Here is a 12,488-nt window from a genome sequence, read left to right as displayed (position 1 = left end):
TTTTAAGGTCTTTTAAAGTCATTTCAATGAGTTTTTTTCTTAGAATACTGGAGAATTATTGTGTTTCTTTAAAAGTGTCATAAACCTTGCTTTTCTGTGTTTCCTATGTCTTTGTGCGTCTTTATGTTGATTTCCATACATCTAGAGGAACAGTTCCTTCATTTTATTTCTGAATTTACATTCATTGGAGAAAGCTTTTTTTTTTACGTTATTACCATGATGTTTATTGCATGGAGCCATTTGGCTTTACTTTTGAGTTTGTGCATAGGAAAGACTGTATAAGTTTCCTGAATATAAACATATATATATATGTGTGTGTATATATATATATAACCAACGTTGTATTGGCTTAGGAATCATCTTTTCTCTTAGGTTGATTTTTAAATGTAAGTCTCAGAAAACAATTTATCTGTGTTGTGTTGTTCATTGAGGGCCAGCACTCCTGATGTAAAAGGGTGAGAAGGTAGTAGGGGGTGTATGATGACAAGTTACTTAATAGTTATAATGTATATTATTTGAGTGATGGATACCCTAAAAGTCCTGATTTTATCACTCTGCAATCTATGCATGGAACTAAATTACACTTGTACCCAACACATTTGTATAAATAAATTAAAAACAGCCACTACTAAGAGTTTGCTATCTTGCTTATTCAACATAAAAATACATTACAAATGTTTCTATGACATTAACTATTATTGTTACAGGAGTTGAAAAGAAATTATTTAGGCAGATAGAGCAAAACAGTCCTTGATAAAGTTTTCTTTTCAATAAAAAGAAGTCCACAAATTATTATTATTATTATTATTATTTTAACAAAGAGCAGCCTGTAAAATTGAGCTGCAGACATAGATAAGCAAGCTGGAAGCTTGCATGAATAAATGCCGGCAGCCATGCTGCAGCTTCCTCTGCAGTGAACGCCAAGAAATAAGTATTCAGACAATTACAGCTGAACAGGGAGGGGAGCAGCTCCTCCAAGAGCGTGCTGCTTTAAGATTCATCTGCCAAGTATTTATTGAGAAGGCTAGTTGAACTACGATTTAGACAAACAAGAAACATCCACCATGTGTCTATTTGGGATTGGGTCATGAGGCACATATGGCCTTATTACATCTAAAAGCACTCAAACCACATTCTTAGGAGGCTGTGTTTAGCACTCCTTATCACACATTCTGTTCCTTGTCCTATTTTCAGGGTCAAGGAATTAGTCTCATGCACAAACAACATACACCCAGTGCCTCAGTATTTTTCCATGCCTTGACCTCAAATGCCTTGTAGATAAGCTTGAATGTATTGTTGTACACTCCACACATTTCCCCCTTCTTTAATTCTTAGAATGTGCTAATTATCCAATGTAAAGTAAACCTCTATCATTCTTTCCTGGTCGTAGTTGGGTTGAGTGGCCGCACAAAGCCATTTGCAGATGCCTAAAAGATACAAAAAAGAATAAACATAGCGACCACCACCCCAATGCGTATGTTTAGCCCAGACAACCAAGTATTTGGGTTCAACCACTGAAAGTCTTCTTGTAATAACTGAAGGGTATTTGTTTGTAATTGCTGAGAGCATCACTTAGGCTGTTAACTTACACTAAAGAGTAGAAACTCAAGAAGACGGGTGGTGGTGGTAAGCCCCATGTAGGTGTGCCTTCACTCTCCCAGGTATATTGGGAGCTATTATATGGCATAAGTGTGACACAGATTGAATTATATTGCTAATCACAATGTAAATTTTGACGGGTAATGAATGCCTGCTGTGGATCCCCTAGCCATTCAATGACAGCTTCAAGGGCCACTAGGTGAGATAAAATATTTTTATCAGTATTTACTTGTTCTTAAAATCCATGGGTCACATTGTATATACCATGTGGTTCACCACTGAGGCTGTATGAATAGATTCCATCAAAGAGACAGCTGCAGTAGCAGCAGTTGTTAGTATAATAATAGCTGAAACTAAAAAGGCAATTAGAGAGGCCAGACTTTTTTTTTTTCTTTTTTTTTTTTGAGTATGAGACAATGCTTTTCTAAATAACTGCAAGATAGAATCCCCTTTCCAGTTCTGGGTTGGATATACAGGGAGCCACAATCCTGACCACCATTTTAAAATAATGACATAGGGCCGGGCATCGTGGCTCACACTTGTAATCCTAGCACTTTGGGAGGCCGAGGCAGGCAGATCACGAGGTAAGGAGTTTGAGACCAGAATGACCAACATGGTGAATCCCTGTCTTTACTAGAAATACAAAAACTAGTTGGGCGTGGTGGTGCATGCCTGTAATCCCAGCTTCTTGGGAGGCTGAAACAGGAGAATTGCTTGAACCCAGGAGACAGAGGTTGCAGTAAGCTGAGATCATGCTACTGCACCCCAGCCCATGTGGCAGAGTGAGACTCTGTCTCAAGAAAAAAAAAAAGAAAATCATAACATAGTTTATATTTAATTGTGTAACGTTTTGATGAGACAAGCATGTAGCATATCAACTACTGGAAGAAACAGTAATACTATAAAAGGATTGATTCTGTTTTATGTTAGGAATACCCTGCCCAAACAAAAGTATATAGGGGTGCATAGCACAAATCAGGACTGTATCAGTAACATTATTGTGCAAGGAGAGGGTGTAGTTGTCACCACTATAAATGTAATCACTTTTATTATGAAAGAACCCATTCAAAAAAGGGAAGACCTAGTTTCCAAATTTGGGTATGCGCAGGGCCTAAAACTTGTTCCCCTTTTGATTGTAATATTCGTCCTGAAAGCCCATACTCTGACCAGGTGATGGAACTATTGGCTGGACTCCCAAATCCGATAGTCTGATTTGCAGACATGGGATCTCCAAGGGGTCCCCAATCAAGTAAGGTGCCAATATCAAACAGGTCCTTGACACGGCACAGGTTGTCTGCATGGGGACCACTGGACAGCCTCAAACATATCGCCAGTCTTTTCTCGGATGGCATATAGGAAGATCAGGCATTTGTATAATTTCATTAGAAACCTCAGTAAGATTACTGGTAACGGCAGAAATAAAAGTCAAGTTTGTGGGCTTAACATCCCTTTTGAGCTGATAGTAAAGATACTCCTGAGGAATGTGAGTAATACACTTAGGTGCCAATGTAGAGAAACAGAGGAGGATTGCTAGACAGTAAAGTCAAGGAGTCATTAAGTTTAATCCATCCCAAATTTTCAGTGAGGGAGTAAGGGGCATCCATCGACCTCCCATCCAAGAAGTATTATTAGATGACAAAGGCGGGTCAGCATCCCACCACGTAATAACATTGAACACCGAGGGATTCAGAACATGACTCCAATAAAGATGTTCTTGAGCTAAGCCCACCTGGCAAAGAACAAGAATTACCAGCCACCCCAACATCCATGTCCGTCTTACTTTCTCAGAAGCTTCCCCAATTACCGCCAGATACATAAGAAACTGGTTCTCTGCAGTTGCAGGGGCTCCCATGGATGCAAGCCAGATAGTTCCCTAGTGGTCCCTATCTGGTTAATGTCAGGTGCTGTCCCCAGCTAATGTCAGGTGCCTTCCAAATCATCACTGTCAGTTTTGGTCGATTCTCCAACGACAGGTCCTTCGTTATCAGGAGGAGCTTTCTTCAGTGGTCTCTAACTCATAATATGGCTTCACTCATTTTATGGGGATCCATTCTAGTCCTGTAGTTCATGAAACACAAACCGCACCTCAACTCCATTGCAATGCCTCATAAAGTCCCTCCCAATTCCCTGTACAAATGTCTCAGATTAACATCTTTCGTTTTGTGACCTCAACCAGTTTCATCCTACGATCAATAACCATCTGGCCATCTTTTCCAATATTCAAAAAATTGAGAGTAAGATTTTTGCTATCTGTTCTCAAGGAGAGAGCTCCCATATTCCCTTTTTCATTTACTAAGATATACTTTAAGGGTTTGATGAGCTTGTTCAACAATGGCCTGACAGGTCGAGTTATAAGAAATACCAGTTTTGTGTTGTATGTGCCAAAGTTGCAATGCATATAAAAAACGAGTGCTAAGATAGCAAGGACCATTATCAGTTTTAATAGTCTGTGGAGGACCTAAGGTCATAATAGATTCAAAAAGATAAGCAATTCATCTTTAGTTTCTTCTCCAGTCTATGGAGTCACGTATATCAGGCCCGTATAAGTGTCCACAGTAACATGGAGAAATTTAAAGCGTCCAAAAGGTGGATGCTGAGTAATATCAGTTTGCCAGGTAGCATTAGGTACCAGACCTCATGGGTTGGCACCAAGTCTCAGTGATAAAAGAGAGGGAGAATGCTGTTGGCAATAAGGACAAATTTTAATAATCATGCAAGCTTGATCGAGCATTAAATGAAACTGTTGTTTAAGACTCTGAGCAGGCCGGGCACAGCAGCTCACACCTGTAATCTCAACACTTTGGGAAGCTGAGGTGGGTGGATCACCTGAGGTCAGGAGTTCGAGACCAGCCTGACCAATATAATGAAACCCTGTCTCTATTAAAAATACAAAAATTAGCTGGGCATGATGGCATGAGCCTGTAATCGCAGCTACTCGAGAGGCTGAGACAGGGGAATCGCTTGAACCTGGGAGGTGGAGGTTGCAGTGAGCTGAGATCGTACCACTGCAGTTCAGCCTGGGCAATAAGAGTGAAATTCTGTCTCAAAAAAAAAAAAAAAAAAAAAAGACTGTGAGCATTCTGATGAAAGAAGGAATGATCAGCTTGAGCTTACAAAAATGCAGGAGAGTCTCCAAACCTCATCTGTGTTTGTACCAGAGCATCAGCTCGAGTGTTCCCTTCTGACAAGGGACTAGGTAGCCCAGAATGAGAGCAAATATGTGTGATATAAAAAGGTGACAATGGGGACAAAGGAGCTCATGTGTTGTGAGAAACAGGGTTAGTAAGGGTTCTTTAGTAATGCCTTTTAAATGTGCGAGATCTAAATGAGTAATACTATACACTGCATAAGCAGAATCACTAATTACGTTCATGTCTTGGTAAGCAAAAGTTTGTAAGACCAATATTAGGGCTCCTAACTCAGCCTGTTGTGTAGTTTTGAAATGTTCCTGGATTTTGTGCTGCCAATTTTGCATGGCATCTTGCCACACTATAGCTGACTCTCCCATTTCTCTTGAACCATCTGTAAAGACAGTAGTGGCGTGAAGCAAGGGCTCAGAGACAACAACAGATGCAAATTTAACAGGCACAGTTTGTAAAAAGTTCAGAAGCTTAGAGGCTGGTAAATAGAAATCGATATTACCAATAAAGTTGGTCATTGCAACTTGCCAATCAAGATCACAGGCTAAGAGAGTATGAAATTGTCCCTTGCTTAAAAGTAAGAAAAGAGTAGCAGGGTCATATCCTGACAATTGGATGCAATGTTGGCATCCCTTTATGAGAAGCTATTAAATCTGTGGTCTTTTGTAGGTGTTTTGAGGGGGTTACAAGACAGAGAAAGCCACTCCAAAGGAGAAACATTTGTTCCAATTTGCCCAAGCATTCCTGTAGGGCTTTGAGGGGTATTAAAAATCAAAAGATCTATAGGTCTGTCAGGATCTAAACCCAATATGCACCATTGGGCCAAGACTTGCTCCACAGCCATAAGCTTTGCCTCTGCTAGCCAAGAGAGGTCTTGCAGTGAATTTAAAGCAGAGTCACCTTTCAGGGTGTCAAAAAGATTAGTCAAGTAATTTGTAGGAATACCTAAATAGGGACGTATCCAACGAATCTTTCCTAGGACTCGCTATCATGTATTAAGGGTTAAGTGCTGTGGAAGAATTATTTTTGTAAGTTGTGGCCTGAGCATAGTAGATAAAATAAGACTTCCTATATAGAGCCACAGAACCATTAGCTGGACTTTTTCTTGTGCAATAACGAGACCATATTGTAACATATGCTGTACTACCATTGCATGAAGTTGATGCAGTAATGACTGATGCTGAGCAGCTATCAAAATATCATCCATATAGTGGAAAATTTTTGCCTAGGGGAAGGATCGATGCACAGGAAGTAAGACTTCATGTACATAAAGCTGACATATAGTAGGGCTATTCATGATCCCCTGGGGTAGAACTGTCCATTGATAACATTAAACTGGTTGCAGAGTATTATAAGTGGAAACAATAAAAGCAAAATTTTCTCGATCCTCAGGATGCAAGGGTATGGTTAAAAAAAAAATCCTTTAGATCAATTACAATAAGAGGCCAGTCTTTGGGGATCATAACCGAAGAAGGTAATCCTGGTTGCAAAGGCCCCATAGGAAACATTACAGCATTAATAGCACAGAGGTCATACAATAACCTCCACTTTCCTGACCTTCTAAGAATGTTAAAATAGGAGTGTTCTAGGGACTAGTCCTAGGCTCAGTGTGGCCAGCGTCTAGTTGTTCTTGTACGAGACATTGGATGTGTTGCAATTTTTCCTTCTTAATGGGCCACTTATCCGCCCATACTGGGCTAGTAGTTTTCCACTTGGTTTTGATAATTTTCAAAGGAGCAGTGACCCTACCAAAAAGGCGGCAGGACAGAGAGGTTTAAACCCCACCGTTCTAGGGCATCTCATCCCCACAGAGAGAATGGAATCTCTTCAGATAAAGGGCTGAACATGGGTGACTTTGCCTTCCAGGCCCAAAAGTGGATGAATATGCCTACTTAAAAAAAAAAAAAAAAAAAAAAAAAAAAATTCTGCTTTTTTATAAAACTTGATAAAAAATAGTATTTCAAACTCTACAGTCACCAGAAGTACACAGTTATCAAAAATGCACACACTTCACTTGGCATCTCCAGCACCTTCAGCTTTCTGTGCCTGGTCTGTTTTGGCATCTCCGTTTTCTGCAGGGTTAGTCCCCTCCTTGCCAGCATCAGCTTTTCCCTTTTTCCCTTTGGGTACTGTCTCTCCCTTCTTTGCAGGGGCCTTTTTAGGCTTGGGCTCTGGCTTTGGAGGAGCAGGTTTAGCAGACAACCTCGCGGATCTTCTCTGTGGTTCGTCCTTCACCTTGGCTTTATCTCCTTTAGCATCCCCTTCAGCCTTTCTCTTGGGCATGGTGGCGACGGCGGCGTGACGTAGGTGCTGGACGCCGGAGCAGCGGCGCACGGGCTTTGGTCGGTCCGGGGGTCGTTCTCGCCTCTTCTTCCGAATATGCCTCCTTTTTATTGGCTGTCGATACCCTCCAACACCCATGACAGAATATCAGGCAGGAGAGGCCCAATCTGAAGGCCACTGTTTTTTAGCAGTTATAGTTTGATCAGCCACCATATCAATAATTCTCATAAACATAACTCCATTAATTGTTACTTCCAAGTATGGTCTATGACATGACACTGGAGTACTCCAAAAAACTTTCATCCCTGAGTGGCCGAATCCTGAGGCCCCACAGGTCTTCTGTTGAGCATTACCTTGAAGGTAAGGAATAAGAATAATCTGAGCAAGGCAAGCTCCTTTAGAGACGGTGTGGACCCCTGACACCTGTGCCATAATTTAATTTCTCCTAAATAGTCTGAATCTATGACTCCAGGGAAAATTTGAATTCCTTTAAGTGTACTATAAGACCTTCTGACAATCAATCCAAATGTTCCTCTGGGTAATGAGCCATAGATTCCAGTAGAAATCAGCTGGACCCCATCTTGCTCTTTAAGCACCATGTCTGTTATGACTTTGAGGTCCAGCCCTGTGCTGCCAGAGGCGGCTGAAGAGAGGTTATGGTTGCTATTTCTGGTCCTGACTAGGAGGGAAAGTCATTCCCCAAGTCTGGGAATTGGTGTTCCTCCATGGATTTTTCTGAGCGCTGGAGCGATTTTTTTGCCCCTCTTCCCGTTTCCCGATAATGGGTGTCCATCCTTATCAAATTTTTATTTTCACTGATTAGCCCAGTGCTTCCCTTTGCTGAATCACGGGCATTCTTGAGAGGGTATTTTAGGGGCCTTTGATTTCTTTGGGACTCCCTTCTGTTGGCATTTTCCAAACATGTACGTAAGCTTAGTTTTAGAAGTATTCTTCTCAGCATCTCTTCACCAAACTATATCAATTTTATTATTTATTTATTTATTTATTTATTTATTTATTTATTTATTTTTGAGATGGAGCTTTGCTCTTGTAGCCCAGACTGGAGTACAATGGCACAATCTCGAATCACTACAACCTCCACCTCCTGGGTTCAAGCGATTCTCCTGCTTCATCCTCCTGAGTAGCTGGGATTACAGGCATGTGCCACTATGCCCAGCTAGTTTTTCGTATTTTTAGTAGAGACAGGGTTTCACCAAGGTGGCCAGGCTGTTCAGGAACTCCTTACCTCAGGTGATCCACCTGCTTCGGCCTCCCAAAGTGCTGGGATTACAGGTGTGAGCCACCGCACCCAGCAACTATTTTAATTTTAAAAAGTAAGAAGTGGGGAGGGCTTTTTAATGTTTTATTCCTTTCTATTCAGTTTATCTTATCCTATACATAAATGGAATAAAGCGTGGTGTCTGTCCTGACCAAATTTATGTTGCGGTGATGCAGAAATATCTATGCTCCTGAGCAAGAGATGAAAAATCATGTTACCTGGGGCCCAAAGAGATGTTCAGGTTACATCTGTCAGGACTGATACCATAAGAGAGAGTCATCTTTTGAGCACAGTGAGATTTTGGTGAGTCATGTGGATGACATCAGAGACAAGCATTACCCGAACTTAGAGTCCTTATAAGACTTTCATGTAAGATTGTCTGAGAATATGGTGGCCCAACTCACACAGAAGAGGATGGCTGTGCATCCAAGTGAGACTGATATTTTTTCTCAGGAGCAGAAATCTTAATGTAGGAGATGGCCACTCACTGAGTAGTCGAAGCATGCCCTGATGGAACTCTCTCGGGGTCGCGTTGCACACTGTCTCCCTGAGTTGCATAAACCACAGAACAGCATGCCTGCACTCTGGCTTCTAGTGTGTACCAACTCAGCAGAAAACACATCCCTGTCTATTTTGTTTCAAAAATACTTTGTTTGCCATAAAAAAAGTGAATTAATATAGTAGAAACCCAAGGACTGCCTAGGGGTAGGTAGCAGGTCTGTCATCACCAGAAGTATTTAAATGCTGGCTAGACGAATACTCTGTGGAAATGTTTCACTCTTTGTGAAAGGAGTAAAATGTCTTTTTCTTGGGCACTGACAGATCTAGTGAAGATCCTACCATACAATAGATAAACAGCAACTTCTGTTTACTAAATAAACTTTGTTTTCACAGATTACAGGTGAAGCAAAATATTGATATAACATTAAGGTATCACAAGACCACTTATGTTCTTCATGGGGTTTCAATTAAGAAATTGCATGAGAAATAAGTCCATGAAAGGAATTCTGATGCTCTCATTAGCATCAGAACTGCTCTGATGGGCTTAAGCCATTGTGAAAGTCCTAGCTTGGTTCCTACCCAGAGTCTCTTCTCATGAATCCTATGCTTAAAAGTCAAACCGATAAAGCGTCACTACGTCAAACACAAACTTCAACACTCTTAACATGTAGGTGTATATCTCACCTGAAAATCATTGAAAAGGTCAGGTCATCTACAAGAAATATGTCCTTTGCATTTTAGTATCAGTAAATTAAAAGGAAAGCAGTAAAAGAATAAGAGAAAGCCATTTAATTATTTTTGTAGGTAAGAACACAACATTGGTTTATCAGTTACATAGTATTTTTCATGCTTCATCCATGCCAGGTACTTAATTTTTAACCAACTCAAACACATTACAAGTGGAGAAATAGCTAAAAACATGGAAAACATATACATAACTCTTTAAAGGGTAGAGAACATGCCCAGTTCATATACATTGCCTAATCCAGCATTCCAATCTCAGTAAGGCACCACCATCCACCCAGCTATAAAATCCAAGATCAGGAAATCATCTATCCCTTCCCCACACCATCCCATCAGCAAGCCTCTCCTACCTCTTAAACCTCTATCAGATCCATCTGAGCTCCCATCTCTACTGTCTCTATGCTTCAGGCCACCAATGCTTTTCAAATTTTTCATAAACTAGCCTTCTAACTTCCAAATAGAAGGCCAATCATTATTTCCTTCTACCAGTTCTATTTACTACTACGAGTAAAAATAGTCCATAACATTCAAATCTCACCACAGTACTTCTGGACCCAACACTTTTTACAGCTTTCCAGAGCTCTTACAAGCCTACTCTAGCCCCCGCCTACTTCATCATTCCTGCCATTCCCCTCATTCAGTGTCTTTTCTTCTTCCAAACACACTGTACTTCTCCCACTTCCCTGGACACATCCACCTTTTCAACCTCAGCTTCTGTACCTGCTGTTCTCTGAAGGATTGTTTTTCTTCCTGTCACCATTCTTCAGATATTAGTTCAAATATCACTTCCACAGGATGCCTTCCTTGGCCTGCATCCCGACGTCCTCCATTCCTCTCCCATACACAAAGGCCAAATTTTACTTCATAAGTTCTTGTCATACTTGACTTTGAGCAGTTAACACTAATAAAAGTGAGCTTTTCATGGCTGGATGGGTCTCTTTTAATGTGATATATCCTCTCTGATATTAGCAACTGTCCATCTTTGCAATACAAGTGAGCTTGGAGGTAAAGTCAGAACCTTCACAAGCAGATAATTGGATATTTATGGAATAAATAAAAATGTGTAAATGTAAAAAAAATCATGGGAATGGTAAATTTGATAGTGAAAAACTGTCTCTTTTAAAAGAGGCTAAATCTGATACAGAACTGTACTTAGAAAAAATAAATTGTAAAACCTTAATAAGCTTTTGAACACAAAAATGGCTCTTGGAAAATTTATTTTTATGATTTAAATACAAATCAAATCCAGAGAAACACAAGTTAAACCTCCTTTAAGTTACTCTTGGTTTACAACTTTTAAGTTGAGTGTTTTAACCAAATACATATAGATTTAACTGACCAAATCACAGAAAACCTGTTTGAGATGTTAAACCATTATAAAACAATCCACTGAACCAACAATTAAAAGCTCTAAAGTGAAAGATAAAATAGCCTAAAAAATCTATTTTCTGTATCGTAGAGGAAAATATAGAAGCCTCTTCAGAAATAAAACTAAGTTAGAATATTATATCTAAATGTATCTGCCAGGTATGAATCTAAATTCTAGTTATCATACAAGCACTTATTAATCGACATTTACAGTTAGTAATGTATCCTTAATCAATCAGGCTTTCATCTTGTATAAAAGATACTAAGCATTTTTCACTCACAATGCTAACATTTTATTTGTTAAAAATTTAATCTTTGAAAAGAAAATCCATTCAATGGTTCACCTTGTGTTTCAGAATACCCACCTTATCTTCTGGGTATCTCTTTTATTTCTAAAAACATACGTACCTCTATTGAAAGAAAGTTAAAATTTTGATTGTGTGTATTTAGAGAAGTGCTTTGTTGTTGTTTTTAACAATAAAGCACCAGGGTAAAATAACTTCCCCTGAAACAGTAAAAATGGTTCTTTTTATGAGTGTGATATATAATCAATTATTATCACATGGGTGCATTGCACATACACACATCAAGCAAGATTTATAGCCTGCAGGTTTCTGGTTTTGCAATCAATTTTAAAACCAAGAAGTAATGGAATGAAGGGAAGTTAAATTATATATAAACAAACACTTCTATTAACTCATACCACTAGTGAAACAAAACTCTAAATAAGTAGAGAAAATGAGTTCACACACTGAAGCTCTGAAATGTTCTGGGTCTTTTATCTGTGCGTTTATTTTTCCTATTGAATTTAAAGTTCAAACCAAAATCCACTAATAATGTTTAGAATTATTAAAGGCCACAGTATGGCAGCTTTTAGTGCAACCAGGCATTAAGAAGCATTTTCTTTTCTATTTAAGCTGAGCCAACTTTTATTTTAGAATTTCTGTAATTCAACATTCTTTCCCACCAAAGCACCTAAATCTTTTTCATGTAGCTGCAAATGACTACGTGACAGATATGCCAAAGTTGTTAGTTTATGTCCACTTCCTTTACTGAATGTGTAGTGAAAGGCCTTAGTTTTCAATTTACATGTGGTTCTTCTCTAAGATCTTAAAAAAATCTCATGTTTATATTAGAAATCAACATGCGGCCAGGCGCAGTGGCTCAAGCCTGTAATCCCAGCACTTTGGGAGGCCGAGACGGGCGGATCACGAGGTCAGGAGATAGAGACCATCCTGGCTAACACGGTGAAACCCCGTCTCTACTAAAAAAATACAAAAAACTAGCCGGGCGAGGTGGCAGGCGCCTGTAGTCCCAGCTACTTGGGAGGCTGAGGAAGGAGAATGGCGTAAACCCAGGAGGCGGAGCTTGCAGTAAGCTGAGATCCGGCCACTGCACTCCAGCCTGGGCGACAGAGCGAGACTCCGTCTCAAAAAAAAAAAAAAGAAAAAAGAAAAAAAAAAGAAATCAACATGCAAGTTCAGGCCCGGTGGCTTATGCCTGTAATCCCAGTACTTTGGGAGGCTGAGGGAGGCCAATCACCTGAGGTCAGAAGTTCGAGACCAGCCTGACCA

At 39.9% G+C, this 12,488-nt stretch overlaps 1 pseudogene; it reads right to left on the bottom strand.

Annotated features, from left to right (window-relative positions):
- Positions 1 to 6,701: 6,701 nt before the first annotated feature.
- Positions 6,702 to 7,056, bottom strand: LOC103234303 (non-histone chromosomal protein HMG-17 pseudogene; annotated as a pseudogene).
- Positions 7,057 to 12,488: the final 5,432 nt, after the last annotated feature.

The sequence above is a fragment of the Chlorocebus sabaeus genome, chromosome 6, assembly GCF_047675955.1.
Source record: "Chlorocebus sabaeus isolate Y175 chromosome 6, mChlSab1.0.hap1, whole genome shotgun sequence".
Classification (NCBI taxonomy): Eukaryota; Metazoa; Chordata; class Mammalia; order Primates; family Cercopithecidae; genus Chlorocebus; species Chlorocebus sabaeus.
The sequence above is the reverse complement of the archived record's forward strand: the minus strand, read 5'-3'. Positions and strand labels throughout refer to the sequence as shown.